We start from the raw sequence: 16455 nt of genomic DNA, 5'->3' as shown, positions 1-16455 counted from the left end.
CATTAAAACATGTCATTTCATGGTTAAGATATTTTCAGTTGAAGTGAGTAGATGAAACAATAGTGTCATTGAAATCAATTTTGTCAGTAGTAAACCAGATTGCTGTATTAGATATGAAGGATGATACGGGGGGAAAACTGAATCACAGTTTCTTTGCTAGTTCACTGTAATAGATGGGCCTGCAATCTAGAAGCAAGATATCATTGACGGGAATCCTGGTAATTTACGAATGTTTGTATTTCTGTCCACTTTATCATGCTTCACACAATCATCAAACAGAACATGACATAATATAAATATAAAAAAAATTAGAAGGTGCTGTGATGAACTTCCAAATTCTCATATTCCAATACTAAAGTATTATTAAATCATATGCTGCAATTGTTAACACTGGTCTTGAAATGTAATATTTTAGTACACAGTTTGTTACAATGTCCCACATAAATTTTTAGATAACTTTATTGTGCATTGCTATTGCTGCACTGCATATTTGTTATTGCTTTATGGTATTAATTGTAGCATGCAATTTCTAGTCAGAGACTTTGTGATAGTTTATTTTATGTAGAAAATGCTGATTATGCATATATTTTTATGTATACTTTTGTGGAAGAAAAATAAACCATGTTTTATGCATATGCTACATTTCATCATTTGAAAAAAAACGTAAGAGTATGTCAAATGGTATTGTGCCAGGACATAGACAGAAAACAGAAAATAAATTTATGTCAGAACTATGCACCCACTGTGTAACGAGCTTAATGATTCTGGCTGGTGACTGGATTAGAATTTGTAACTGCCACCTGTACATTAGCATCCAAAGCAAGCCTGCAACCTTTCAGTTTCCTGTTTAGTTCACCAAACACATTAAAGTTACGTGACATAAAGTCCAGACTGTAAGGAGGGTGCTGCAGGGTTTCCGAATTTAACTTTACTAGAGTTTGCACAGTCACCTTAGCATTGTCCTGCAACAAGAGTACTCCCTGAAACAATACACCATGGTGCATGTTCATGATTACCTTCTGCAGATGTTGTAGCTGTTCCTCTACTGGAGGGTCCATTGCAATATAGACACTTGTTTAACATGCAAGATATGCTGTACCTCACAGATTTCTTCTGTCTACAACTAGTTCTCAAGATGCGATTTTTTACTTTGCGGCAAGTATGAAATATACACTTGAAAAGGTCTGTTTGGAGAGGCTATCAATGTGCATGAGGCTCCATATGCTAAAGGTTACAAGTAAATTCCAGGCTGATGTGTCTTGCAGTAGAAGCAAACATACATGCCCGAAGATGTGGTTTGCAACCATGAAAAGAGGTTTCCACCAGTGGTTTCATATTTTCTTCTCATTCATTCTAAGCCACCAGCGTGAGGATAGACCTGTAACAAGCACTGATTGCAACTAGACTTCAGAAGTTTAACTTGAAATACCTACTGTGCGAATGTGAACTGTTCGTGCAAAATGGTGCTGACCAATCAACGGAAAGCATTCAGAGTTGTAGAATATGTGAAAACCTCTGTGATCACAGTTGAATGCAGTTTTTGGTATCAGTTTGGTTTGATCCACCTGATAAAAAACTTCATTAAGCATTGGTATATACAATTCCTGGAGAAAGGTTGCCTGTGCAAAGCCAAAATCACAGTCACCCATCAAGTTTGGTGGAACCAGTGGATAGAGTTCAGGAAGTCGTGCAGACCCAGGATGTTGGTTTGAAAGGTGAGCAGTGAGTTGGGAATCGCCCATCCTATGGTATGTGATGTGCTTCCTTCATAAGTATTTGCAACTGTAGGCTTACAACATGCAACTTGCCTCTCCGATGGCATAGTGGTTGCGTCCTCGCCTTGTAATCAAGGGATCTCTGGTTTGATACCCAATGAAGGCACATAGTGGTTCCGATCCCACTTTATACTGCAAGTCCAGTTCTGATTAGCCTACATGTGCATAATGTGAACTTAAAACACCAACTCAATCAAACAACATGCAACTTGCGCAGGCACTCGTGAACAAGACAAAGCATTTAGCTTGTTCTTCAGCGTGAACATGCAGAATTTTCTTGAGAATGATGGCTTCAGAGAGAGAGAGGATCATGTTCAGTGATGTGCGACCTTTCACATCAGTGGCAGTGTGAACAGACATAATGTTCGGACCTGGGATTCCAAACATCCTCATGGCAGTCACCGAGCTTGAGAGAGATTCCCAAAGTTGAACGTCTTTGGTGCCATGTTCAGAAGAAAGCTTTATGGGTTCTTCTTCATGGGAAAAGCATTACTGGGCTTGGTACCTGGACATGCTTGAGAATTGGGTGATGCTCCAACTTGAAGAGGACTCGCATTATTTTATGATTCAACAAGATGAAGCACCACCACTACTATCAAGCAGTGAAAGGGTATCTCAATGAATATCCCCCCCGTGGTAGATAGGTTGCATTGGTCCTGATGAAAACACATTGTTTGCTGAGATGGCCCCCAAGCTCCCCAGACATGACACCATGGGAGATCTTTTTGTGGGGCTTCTTCAAGGACAGGGTTTTTGTTTCACAGTTGTCTCAAGATCTGGTGGAGCCGAGAGAGCCGACAATTGAAACATTTGCTGCAGATGCTGATTTGCATATGGCCAGAAATGGATTAACAACCCAATATCTGTCACAACATAAGGGTAAAGTAAACTTTTAAACTTGTAAAGCATATTAACAAAACTTAATGGAAATAAATAGTTTCCGAGATATTAAAGTGAATGATGACATATACCTTATACAAAGCATGTTTCTTATTTTTTTAAATATTTCTTCTCAGAAAGTGCTAAATTCTTTGTATGGCAAAGAAGAAAGCATGTAGCAGCTAACAACATGGGTAAATCCAGTAATCTCTTTTGAAGCATTTAGATATTTTGTACACACACATCATCCCAAATGGGGTAAACATTTGGAACCAAAATTGAGAATGCATTGGCCAGAGTGGAAGGGTTCCTCCTCACCCCCCCCCCCTTTCAAAAAACAATCTGGAATGTATCCAGTAGTACTATTAACATTAATCTGTATTTCATTACATTTAGTTTTTAGTTCCTTTGTTGTATTTTTTTTAAATAATATTTTTCATTTCTGATCTAAGAATAAATTAGATTCTTACTAGAAACTCAGTATTTTTTTGTTCATTAATGTATCAATGTAAAATTACTTTAATTAAAATCCATAAATGTACTCTAGATATTTTTATTTGAATTTTCTCTATATTGCAAACATAATGCAGAAAACATCAAATTTTGTTTTATATATCAACTAGATTTAAACATGATTTTGCAAAATATAGAACTTAAATATGATTAGAAACATGTTGTTTTTATAACAGCTTTAACCAAATTCTAGTGGCATTGAAGTAAGATAATTCTGCAGACACTTGTTGATTTCAACCTTAGCAGATGGAAACAAATCTAGTAGATATATCCAGTCTTTTCTTTGAAGAATGAGAATCACACAAGCAGTCCTTGCTCGGTATGAGTACTGGAGGGGTTTACCTTTCATTATTCCTTGTTCCTGAAAATGTAACAAATTGTAGTTTTTAACTGAGAAATGTGATGTAATAATTAATGTCCAATACAGAATGCAGTCTCATTAATCACAGAATCAATATTCGCTTTTACTCAATATTTACTTTTCCTAAAGGAAATCGGTAGGGATGGAAAAGAGTATATAGATCTTGCTCAGGATAGGGACCGATGGAAGGCCTGTGTTGCTGCAGCAATGAACCTTCGGGTTTAAGAAGGCTAGAGAGTTAGGTAGTTAGTTAATATTTATAAGATTCAAAACAAAAACACTTTGTTCATGTTTGGGGAATTTAAAGTGCCTTTTGCACACACATTCTTTTTTAGTATGACAGATTTATTAGGTATGAAATGTAGTGATTAAGTGAAATATTTTGTTTTATAGGATTTGGTTTGCAATTTTTAATTCTATGCAGGATTTGAGTTATACCTGGTGTCCCAGAAGTCTTTCCCTGATTACAAACTTTATTCATATCTGCTATATGGAAGGTAGAGATGTGAAAGTGGTGCCAAAATGTTGGAAATCTAACCAAGTTTTTTTGTTGTAGGTTTGAGTAACGTGGCTGTAGTGTAGCAGTGTCAGTGCCAAGAAAACAGGAAATGTTCACAAATCAGGAAAAAGCGCAGCATGTCCTCTGGTATCACGAGACCTGATCACCAATAACAGTGCAGAGGAACTTTAAAATGTACAGAATTCTTTCGTCTAGAATACCTGCCATCAATAAGTTGGTATTTAAAAAATGGAATTTATCTTCATTCCCAAATCCTGTCAAGTCCAAGTAACATTGTATGGAAAGATGCCACCCAATGTCAAGAGCATTGATTCCAGATTCCTTGGCACTGACACTGCTACACTACAGCCACATTACTGAAACCGCAACAAATAAACTTGGTTAGTTTTCCAACATTTTGGCACCACTTTCACATCTCCACATTGCATATAGCGGATATGAATAAAGTTTGTAATCAGGGAAAGACTTCTGGGACACCCGGTACTTTGATGTGCTCAGCTTATTATTTATTTTTTCTTCTTATGCTGATGATACAACATATGCTATTGAAAAATGAGATGTATTTCGCACCATGCTTGACAGATTTAACACACAAACTTTCAGCTCAATTAAGGTTTGCTATATGTGAGCTGTTGTGCTAATATTTCTATATCGGTGCTTAAAACTGAAATAATTATATCAGCGACATTTGCCCCAACCTTGAATCGGGCATCCCTCAAATGTCTGTATGGTTCAAAACCATGAACTATCATGTTGATGAAATGTCATATGCAAATTTGGTAAGAAGATAACAAGAGGTGTATTATACGAGTACCTTGAATCCAGGGCTGTAGTCAAGGATATTCGGCAGTATACGCTGTATACCTTTCTGGTTAACCTTACTCATTAGTGTATGTACACCTTTTGTTTAGTTTATGTTTCTTTATGTAATTTGTTCATTACTCCAGTGAGCTTATCTTGGTCAAATACTTGTGGTTTGTTTACTTCAGAAAGAGTGCTCTTTCTTTTGATTTTAATTTTTTTATATATTGATTTTTCCAAGGTTTTCATTTTTACTGTAATTAACAGTATTGTTAATTAAAGTAAAATCGTACATATTTTTGTAAAAATATAATGCCTTCTGTATTGTAACATGCCTCTTGTATGCCAAATATGGTACATCATCATCAGTATTCTAACATCAGTGACATTTTTTGTAGAAGTTAAATAATTTCTACAATATATTTAGTAGAAACATAATCCAAAGTTAAGGCAAAAATGGTCTCCACTTAGCATTCATGAAACTTAACATATACCCTCTGAAAATTTTGGGACTACAGCACTGCTTGTATCAACTTGTTTCAGCCAGGGTTGTTAAAGGTCCAAGAACTCATAAATTCTAATGGGTTTTATTCAGGGTGTAAAATCCTGGTGGGGAGAGGAGAGACTTTCCCCCCACCAATAACATTGACCTAAAAAATCCCCCCACCAAAAATTTCCTGCGGAGGGGGGGTTGTTATAACAACAAAATAGAAGCATTTAGTTTTGATTTTTTATGTATTTTACTAAGGATAATATCGAAAACACACAAAATAGCATGTTTGTGAGTGTAAAATGCTTTCTCTCTCTCTCTCTCTCACTCAATCTCCTTCAAGAGATAATTAATAAATCTACTTTACACCGATAACAATATGCGCACAAGAAAAGTAGAAGAAGAATGCAAGTCATATATAATTTTATATTCTAATAGTCTTATATTAATAGAGAGCAAAAACGAAACGAAGCTTATACATAATAAAACTATTGTGTAATTTATTGACATCTCTAACCAGTTAGTAAAGGAATTAGTGTGCGGATACATATGTATGGGTCATTCCATGTCAAATCAGGCAGCAGTTGACCCTCATACCTACACCTGTGAAAGGATTTTGTTGAAATATGATTAATACGTATGTATATGAGGGTCACATACTGAAGCGTTCTTGAGCTTGTTGTAAAGAGGAAGAACAGTAGAATATTACGAGAGGATCATTAGTTGAAACTTAGTCCAATTTGAACACTCAATTCAAATGTTCACATTTCAAGTTTGAACAGCTCAAAACACCCTCCAATCGATTTTTCTCATTTTTGGATATTTTTAACTACCATCATTCCTCTTTCGACTGAGAGAGTTTTATCATGGTGTTTTTCCATATAAGAAAGAAAAATGAGATTGAAATTTGTCCTGCACCAGTAATGAAGTGAACCGCAGTTTGCCTTTGCTGAGACTTTTCATGAGAAAAATTGATTTGGGGGTGGGGTTGAGCTGTTGAAACTCAAAATATTCTATTGTCCTTCCTCTTTGTAACAAGTTCAAGAATGCTTCTGTATGTGCATTCATTCCCGAGATATACACAATTGAAAATTGCATGTTTGTGAAAAATGACTTTTTCATCAACCTTCATATATTACGTATCAATCACATTTCAACAAAATCCTTTCACAGGTGTAGGTTTTGGAGCATCAAAATCGGTGACTATGAGGGTCAACTGCTGCCTGATTTGACTTGGAATGACCCATATAAAAGTAACGAATTTTATGTGTATATAATAATAATAATAATATTTTTTAAAAAATATTTATTAATTAATTGACTTTTATATTTAATAACGTTACAAATATCCATATCATAATAATTTATTTATATACATATATTTAATTATTTGTATGTAGATTAAGATCTTTTCCCCACACCAGTCTTCAATGATTTTGCACCCTGGTTCTATAGGGTTTCACTGTAGGACCGGAACCTTTTTTCTCACATAATTTAAATTCGGTACAAGTTGCATAGTGTTTCATTGAAAAAAGGTTCCTGGACCGTATTTAAATTGATCCGGGAAAAAAGTTACTGGACCAATTTTAAATTGAGCCGGGAAAAAAGTTCCTCGACTGTATTTAAATCGATCCGGAAAAAAGATTCCTGGACCGTATTTAAATTCAGCCAGAAAAAATGTTCCTGGTTCGAATTGAAATACTTCAAATATAAAAAGGTTCTTTATGGTCTAGAACCCATTTACGCTTGATGATTTTCTCTCCCGGACGGGAATTGAATTTATTTACAATTCCTGGACCTTTAGCAACCCTGGTTTCAGCACTGCTGGATATAAATTTGATTTGATTTATTTAACATACATACAGGATGCTGCAAAAGTAGGAATACAGTTGTTACTTGTGCTTCAGGAATCCTGTTAATGCTGAAGACACACAATTTGAATATGCAATAGATAAACACAGAGAAACTAGTACTCACTTTTTGCGCGAAACTGTTTTTTTCATAGTTCTATTAATTTCAGTGGCCACTGCCACCATCCTCGGAACTTGTTGCAGTACTAATTTCTCTGTATTTATCTACTACTGCGTCTCTCTTTTCCCAAATATGAATGCAATAGATAGTTGTTAATCCTCATTTATATGTAATATTCATTGTTATTTAATAAAACTATACAGGGTGAGGTAAAATTAAGGTTACATAGGAAAACAAATACATGCACACAAACATACACGTGATTGATACATAATCATTACAGTTACGGTACATGTTCAATATGGTACCATCTGTTTGAATGCATTCTTCAATTTGACACTCCCAGTTGCATAAGATGCCTGCTAATGTGGTGAGGGTGATTTGGGAGATGGCACCCCCTTTGAAGTGGTCCAGGCTCTCAATTTTCTTAGCTTACATGATAGCCTTTATGTGCCCCCACAAGTAAAAATCCATGAGTGTTAGGTCTGGTGACTGTGGTGGCAATTCACACATGTAACCTGACTTTTGCTTCATTCTGCATTCTATTACAAGTTAATCTTTACTTGCACATTTCATAACTGTTTACTTACATTTGCACCATCCGTGTATTTTTGTCATAAACTAAACTCTGGCATTGAAGGCTAAGGTTTGAGAAGCAGCGTTGCCTTAGGTGATGCATGGTCAATGCATCGATTCCTGTTGCCACACTTTCTGGCTTTCAATATTGAAGTCTGCTGATTTCAATAGAGTCATTCCATGCCAAATCAACACAGATATGTGCAATTACCAACCCGACCATCGCCGATTTTCATGAAATTTGGGGAGTTGAAACTATGCATGGAACTTAGTAACTTTGAAAATTTTGAGTCTCGTTTGTCTTGTAATTGTAAAGTTATTCAAGGTCAAAGTTCACAGAAATTGCCCTTTCTGAGCTTGTTTAGCTATACTAAATGTGCTGTAACTTTGCACCTATTTGGTCTAGGAAGCTGAAATAAAGTTTGTTGTGTAGGGAATCGCACAAGCTATCCAATGATATGTAACATGCCTACCTTGGGATAAATATAACATTTTGTCCATGACCTTGACCTTGAATATCTCAAAACATGTAATCGCCAAAAATGTTGAAAAAAATATATTTGGTGCTGTAACGATTTACTGCAATTCACATTGCAAAATCTTACAACGTCCAACTCGTTGTGTTGGAAATTGCTCCGCTCAGAATAGCGATAAAAAAAACGACATCAGTTAATTCCCTGATCTTCCACCAGATGGCATCACTGACTATTTGTGAAATATTTCATGGTAATCACGCCATCTGCAGCTTGGAAGTTACAGGAAGTGAAGGCAGTTGTGTAGGTATGTGCATGAGCACAGAACAGTTTGTGTCTTGTGTCTGGTATCGGCAATACACGTAATTGACTAGCTCCGCCGCATAAATGTCTCTCGTGATACGTAGTTTGGACTTTGTCGTTTTCATAAACTCGCGATGAATTGCCGAGATTTGTTGAACATTAATCAAGACGTAGCTACATTTTCAAATGTGGTGACGGTTGCAGAATTGAAGCATAGGAAGGAACACCGCATTTGACAATTTGTATCCAGCCAGTGATATGGAAAATGGGAGAGTGAGGTACTTCGGTTTCCTACCACGAGGCACGTTCATCAAAGAGTGAAGGAAGTAGTCCACTGTCAGAACCTATAAGTTGCGGCGCATAAAACGAAGGTAGGAAGTGAAATTGTATTTTTGGTGGATTATAGTGAGTGTCAAAAATGCCGATTTTTTGCTCGACAAAAAACTACTAGATTTTTCGTAACGTTTGCTTCAAAGTGCTAAAAATAACTATTTTGTTACCGGACAAGTTCAGTTTTACGTCGTACATATATGTGTATGGGAAAAGACTTGATTGAATCCCGTAATTGATACCTAAGGCGTAACATGTGGGAAAATTAATGGTGCGTCACGTATTTTGTTAGGAACCTAGTACGGTTTGAACAAATGGATGAAAGTAAAATGGTGATCTTAATATGCGCATACTAAAACTGCTTGATGATTGCCGTTCTTGTCGCGTGTGTTATATTGCAGAAAGACTTGTAGCATTTTTTTGAACACGTCGCAAATAGTTACCTTAACCAATCGCGACTACGTCTTTGAACAACGCAGTTCCTCCTTTCTCCCCCCCCCCCCTTTTTGGGACTCCGTCAATTACTGGCGAATATGGCAAAGTAGTTAAATTACTTGGTTTTTGAATGAGCATCTAGGAGGGTATCTTGTACAAAATTGATGTGAAATTGTTGCGATTTCTTAAAATGGTTTTTTGCTGTTCATACGCCTATGATAATGATGATTGTGTTTTAAAATATTGAAATCATTGGATTTAATCTTCGTCTCGAAAACTTATTGAAGCATAGATACTAAAGTAAGATAACAAAATTGTAGATTTCACAAATTTTGCTTATTTCCAAATTTTGAACATTTCTTTTTTTTGTGTTGAATACTTGCTTAACATTTTTGAAGTACAAATATAAGTACAGTGATAAATGTGGTACAAAAATGATTCAAACAAATTGTTTCTGGTCAACGTCGAAAGGGGCATAATTTGTTGCTTGATTGGGGTTAACCAGGTATTATCATAATGTTATGGAGAACTTTGATAATGATTTACTTAATGAAATCTTGTTGTGGTAATTGTAAAAAGAATATTCTCAGTTGTTGTGAGCATTTAATTGTTGAATAAAAGGCGTAATTGAAGTGTTGAAAATTGGGCATCCGTTTTTGACTTCGTATAAACTTAATTTTCCCTTGACCACGGCGTGGTCGAAAATATCAAAGGAAGAGTGAAATAGGCATTTGTAGTTGCATGTAATTGTAGTTTTTGGTGGAGGTGAATAATACTAGATTGCAAATAAGGTTACTGTAACTCATAAAGCATTTTGGAACTTCTTGCAGTGCATCTTTCTTAATTTTCAGGACAAATTCGCAAACGGCAACATCCTTGTTTACCCCCCTTCTTTTCTCAAATTGAAATTAGTAATTGTGAAGTTCGTAGTCAACTTTGAGGTGCCACGATCAACGTGGCAATAACCTCCACCCTAATTGATTTTGTAAGTTCATACCAAGGTGCTAAATACAAACCACGGCCTTTGAGGTAGTATATAAGATCAAGCCCAGTCACGATTTTGAAAATAAAAAGCACCTTGCATACTTGAACGTTACAGTGCACCATACTATACTCTAACACACATGAAAAAATCAAACTGGGTCTGTAATGGGAATAGAAGATATAAAATAATATGTATATCTATGTAACTGATAAAGGCCTCATTACGGTGTACTAGGGTGAGTCAAAAGTCCCTTAACACCCCCTATAAAATGTAAGGGAATTATGTTGGCTACAATTATTCATTATAGAAAGATGTTAGGCCCAGGGGGAACCAGAGTTGTGTGTGTCAAGCAGAGGTCCGCCATTTGCACTCAACTCAAACCTTTTCAATGGAAATGGGGTGATGTGTTATATTAAACCAGGCTAGAGTTTCATGAGAAATGCATTGTGAAGGTTATTCCAACATACCTATAACCAGCAAAGTTATAAACATATCTTCAACATGTTACGTTTTCCATGTTCTTATATGCACACTCGTTGACATCTCTCTCACACTCACACAGAACATCATCGCAGGCAGCAACTTAGCGTTCTATCAGATCGTTAATATCACGGATTTTTAGTGCATATACCATTACTTTCAAATGTTTCTGAAGGTAAAAGTCCTAAGGTGTTAGATCTGGTCAAGCCTTTCAACAGGTCCCAGGCTGCCAATCCATCTACCGAGAAATTTACCATGAACTAGTCCTGTTCTTCAGGCACCATAATGCACCATTAGTTTACCAGCAATTCGGCAGGGATCTGTCTGATGTATATCACAGGTATTGCATGTTATTTTTATTAATGTCATCGTGAACATATAATTAGCCTTGTTACTGTGAAGGACTTTCCATCCAAAAGGAAACATCACATTGTAATTGTCTGAGACACCATTCACAAAATTTAACAATTCGAAAGCATCAGTGTGATTTCGATGCATTCCTAATATGTTAGAGGCATTCTAATGCTTTTTCTTCTAACACCTAGAAAAGGAGAAAATGTTTGAAAGCATTCAATCATTACTTTTTGCTGGTTATAGATACGTTGGAATAACCTTCGCTACTGCATTTCTCATGAAATTCTAGCCTGGTTTGATATAGCAACATATCAACATAGTCAACATAACTCCTTTACAGCTTATAGGGGAGTTAATGGACTTTTGACTCACCCAAGTTCATTGTAATGAGACCTTTATCAGTCACATAGATATACATATTATTGTTTATCTTCTAATCCCGTTACAGTCCCAGTTTGATTTTTTCATGTGTGTTAGAGTATAGCATGCTACACCAAATATATATATTTTTTTTTACCATTTTTGGCAATGAAATGTTTGGAGATATTCAAGGTCAAGTAACAAAATTTTATTTTTATCCCAAGGTAGGCATGTTACATATCGTTGGAAAGCTTGTTTGATTCCCTGCACAACAAACTTTATTTCAACTTCCTAGGCCAAATAGGAACAGAGTTACAACACATTTAATATAGCTAAACAAGCTCAGAAAGGGCAATTTCTGCAAACTTTGACCTTGAATAATTTTACAATTACATGACACACTAGACTCAAAATTTTTATAGTTACTAAATTCCATGCTTAGCTTCAACTCCCTAAATTTCATGAAAATCGGAGATGGTCAGGTTGGGGGCTGTGTTGAATTTGTATGGAATGACTCAATAGTCAATGCTGCACAAACACCAAACTTACAGAGCTTCCAGTGGGGATCAAACTTGCAACTGCTTGCACCAAAAGAGCACTAACTTTTAGGCTACATGGGAGCTCTATTATGTCTATCTCATGGATATAGAATAACCATTTAGTAAATTATGATTGTAAGACCAAAAGCTGAAACTGGAAATAAAAAAAATCTTTCTTTTGTGCCATTACTCATAATTTACTTAATATAAAACAAATAAAAAAAACATTTTATCTCCATTGTATCTAAAGATATCTGTTTGGCGGTTACGCGGATATAGGTAATTTACTCTGATACATTTTTCTCGCAATCTATTTCACCACCCATCTGGTGGCTTCATCAGGCATGTGCTCGTGGTGCTAGTTGACGTGGTCCTTCCACTTTCTGTCATTCTGGTGTGGGTGTAGTGCTTCCTTCTTTTGCTGTGCATTGGGGTTTTGATCCTGTACGCGACGGTTCTCGATCTCGTTATCTGCTTTCATGGAATGGCATCCACTTTCTGGACACTACCATAAGAAAAATGAAGCAGCCACGCCCCCAGAAAGAAGAGATGAAAGAAAATGGATCGGCCTCCCCTGACATCCTGGCCTATCCAAGAAAATTCAAAAAGTTCTAACCAGGCACAGTTTTAAGATAGCAGACCAATCTCCTCCTTCCATAGCCTCCCACCTAACTAATTTCAAACGATATTACACCAACCCCAATGCAAGAAGTGGCATCTACATAATCACCTTCACATGTGGAAGCAGGTATGTAGGTATGACAAAGTGCCGACTTGATGATAGGCTCAAGGAGCATGATGCTGACCACCAACTTGGGAGGAGAAGAACAGGTCACTTCATAGACGAAAACCATAACATAGACTGCGAAAATAGTCATGCAAGCGAAATCCACATTGGAAAGGTTTTCGAAAGAAACCTATGCAATAGTGACCATGCCTGTCAACCTCAATACTAACCCCAGGGCACTCAATAAAACCTGGCTTCTCACTATCAGGAATATACACACCCACTCAACTTGCTCCTCCCATATGACAAGAAACCAAGCATGAACCTCAAGCATTTGCAAAATAGCCTGGTTATGAATGCGAACAAATGCCGTTCCACAAAAGGAGATGACGAGACCAAGAACCATTGTGTACAGCGCCAAAACCTCGATGCGCGGCTAAAGAAGGAATCACTACACCTGCACCAGAATGACAAAAAGTGGAAGAACCACATCAACTAGTGCCACGAGCACAAGCGGGAGAAGAAGGAACCACACCACCCCCAGCAAGACAGTACATGCCTGACTGGTGGTGAAATCGATCGCGAGAAAAATGTATGCGGAAAATGAAAAGTAAGTTTATCAGAGTAAATTTTATCACCACTTTTCTCACAGGTCCTTCTCAGATGATCTTCATCAACAATTTCCACTTATGTGTAAGGAAAGAATGCAATTTCCTAATCTATTCTTTAACACTCGACATGACAATCATAACTAGAATATATTTGAAGCACAGTATTTTACTCCTTCTCCAATTCTTGGATATTAAATATAAATAGCCCCATAAGTGAATGCAAATGTAACAAATAAGCTTCGCTTTAACGTATTTCGAAAAAAAACAACTAAAATTTTAGGTAGTTTAGATTGGGACAAGAAATATGATTTTAATGCCACACACGTTTCTAGCACTCTTTCAACAGTTTCAACATCAGGGGAAAGTGACAACCACTTTACCTCATATTTGTTCCTTCCATCCTTTGAAAGCTGGATATTTTCTTGCAAGATCATTATTCAATTTACACTTTTGCTTCGTTATTTCATAAAAGTAAATATTACTTAATAATAAGAATTCTCACTATGCATTTCTATATTGCGTATGTATGACTCAAAAAGGAACTGGCCGACCTTGGTGGCAGAGTTGTTAGCACAGCGTGGCACGACCTCAGTGGTTCCGTGCTCGAATCTGAGCCTGGGAATGGGTGTTTTTTTGCGAGTGTTCCTTCACTAAAGTCATAATATCATCGCTCATCCTCATCTTCGTGATTATCCAAAAGTGGCAGAAAAACGAAGTAAAATAAACCAAATCAATCGAGTGGAAAGGAACTGTCCAGGCATTTCATCAGACTCGGATACACTCAGAGGGCAAAGCAGCGAGTTAGAATAATACTAATGACTGTTGGGCAAAGTGATCGTCTTCAGCTGGCAGATGCTAGGTGAGAATCGCTCAAATACCTAATGTGCCCCAAGCGACATGCCTGAAATGATGTTTGTTGAATGTGGAAGAATTTTCTGTGCAGCACATGTGCTATGGTTGATGCTATACTCGTTCCAAAAAAGGAGGACATCTACTTATTACTAAGCAATCTGCCCACATGCCGGACAGACACCTAAAAAGGAGGACATGTCCAGAAAAAAGAGGATGTCTGGTCACCCTAGGTAAGAGACCTGTAGGAATGACAAGACGAAGATGGAGGGATAACATTGAGATGGACCTAAAGGAAATCGGTAAGGATGGAAAAGATTGGATTGATCTTGCCCAGGATAGGGACAGATGGAAGGCTTGTGTTGCTGCAGCCATAATCCTTTCAGGTTTAAGAAGGCTAGAGAGTAAGTAAATAAGTTAGTTTTGTAGGAATTTCGTTAGTTAATTCACTAAATTAAGGGATAAAACAACATGCAAGGAAAGAATACTGGTTAACATTTGATTTCCTTTGTTTTTGTGTTGATATTAGTGTAAATGCTTAATATGCAAGTGTTATATATATTATATCTAATATATATATTACATCAGAGTTATATATTTATAAAAACAATAAAATAAACATATTTACCAAGCCAAAGAAACCTTGTCGATGAAGAATTTCCTTTATTGTTTCAATCAAGTCTCCTTCCCTTACTAAAACTTCAACTTGACCTTCATGAATGAAATAAATTGATTCAGGCACATCATTATCAAATGCAATATAGTTTCCAGGATAGAAATTATTAACAATAAATTTAGCTGCAATTTGACGTAAGCAATCTTCATGAACTGAAGAAAATATGAAATTCTGCAATAGAAGAAAAAGTTATTGTTTGCTTTGTAAGAAATCATGCATTTCTTATTTCTTTTACTTGTATATGTGAGTAATTAGAACTTATATTTCATCATATAGCCTGTATTAAGACTGAAAATTAAACTGGCAACATATGGACAATTCCTTACAAATACATACATTCTATTACATTATACCATGCATGGCCATAGGCAGGAAAAAGTTTAGGGGGGTTTTACTCATAATTGTTTCCATGTGCGTCACAAGAAATTTGAATAATATAAATAATTATAATAATTGAAATTTTGGAATAATAAACTTTTTTTCCAAATGTATTATTATTATTATTATTATTATTGCTGTCCTTATATCCTTGAGGAGACTTTTCTACTGTATCCATCAGAAGTCTGAATATGCAGCACTAACCGTTTTCATTTTTTTTGTACGTTTCATGCAATGTGTACTGAAATGCACAGTTATATTTTGTTATTAAATTTTAGATACCTTCAGGGAAAAGCTTTAAAAGTAAGATAAATTTTAGTCATAAAGTATGTTGTTTGACCTTTCACAAAACTTAATTTTTGGAATTTTGAAAACTGTGGAGCCAGTTGTTCTTTGGATTAAATGGTAAAACATAACCTGGTGCCTGTATTGCAACCTCAATTTTTCGATCTAACGCTGCTTTTCTTCGGTTATTCTGTTCGAATACTAACTGACTGGACTTTATTTCCGTTATTAACAATAAAACTAACAAACGCTCTGCTATTTTGTAACTTGCAATGAACGATGTCAAAGTTAGAATGGGAATTTTGGTAAAAAATAAAACATTCAAATACTGACCAAGCCAAATTTATTGTATAAAAAAATATAAACTAAAAACCCTCTAACAGGGTGTTCTTCAGACAAAGATCTCTTTCAATTTATTGTGAATCTTTGTCTGAAGAAGACCCTGTTAAGAGGGTAGAAACGTTACGTTTTTGGTTATATTTTTTTATAGAATAAATTTGCCTTGGTGAGCATTTGAATGTTTTATTAACATGGAAACAAGGCATAACAGTGTTACCATTGGGAATTTTGGAAGAATCACAAAGGAATTTTCAGTCAGATCCAGGAACAGCACTGGAAAGAGGACAGCAGAAGCGAAAGTGAAGGGGTTGCAGGTGAGCTGCAAGAATGAAACCCGTTTCCCTCAAATTTCAGAATTCAATATTTGAAAATTCTAGCTCGATTATTTCAACATTGTCTCCCTGTTGTATTTTTGTAAAACAGAATACATTTTTGACAATGTGTT

The 16455-nt window shown here is 36.1% G+C and overlaps 1 protein-coding gene across 2 annotated transcripts in view; it reads right to left on the bottom strand.

Annotated features, from left to right (window-relative positions):
* Positions 1–3292: 3292 nt before the first annotated feature.
* LOC145988427 (cyclic nucleotide-gated channel alpha-3-like) overlaps positions 3293–16455 on the bottom strand; it is a 205920-nt gene continuing 192757 nt past the window's right edge. The window contains exons 19-20 of one of the 2 annotated variants that reach the window (XM_083123318.1): positions 14961–15179; positions 3293–3528 (exon numbers count right to left, since the gene is read on the bottom strand). The gene's annotated coding sequence lies outside the window, so the exon portion shown is untranslated. The remainder of the gene's footprint in view (positions 3529–14960; positions 15180–16455) is intronic. The other variant, XM_083123319.1, reaches the window with a different exon arrangement.

This window comes from Lepisma saccharinum, chromosome 5, assembly GCF_977018435.1.
Source record: "Lepisma saccharinum chromosome 5, izLepSacc3.1, whole genome shotgun sequence".
Lineage (NCBI taxonomy): Eukaryota > Metazoa > Arthropoda > Insecta > Zygentoma > Lepismatidae > Lepisma > Lepisma saccharinum.
Note: the sequence above shows the minus strand (reverse complement) of the source record. Positions and strands in the feature narration are given on the sequence as shown.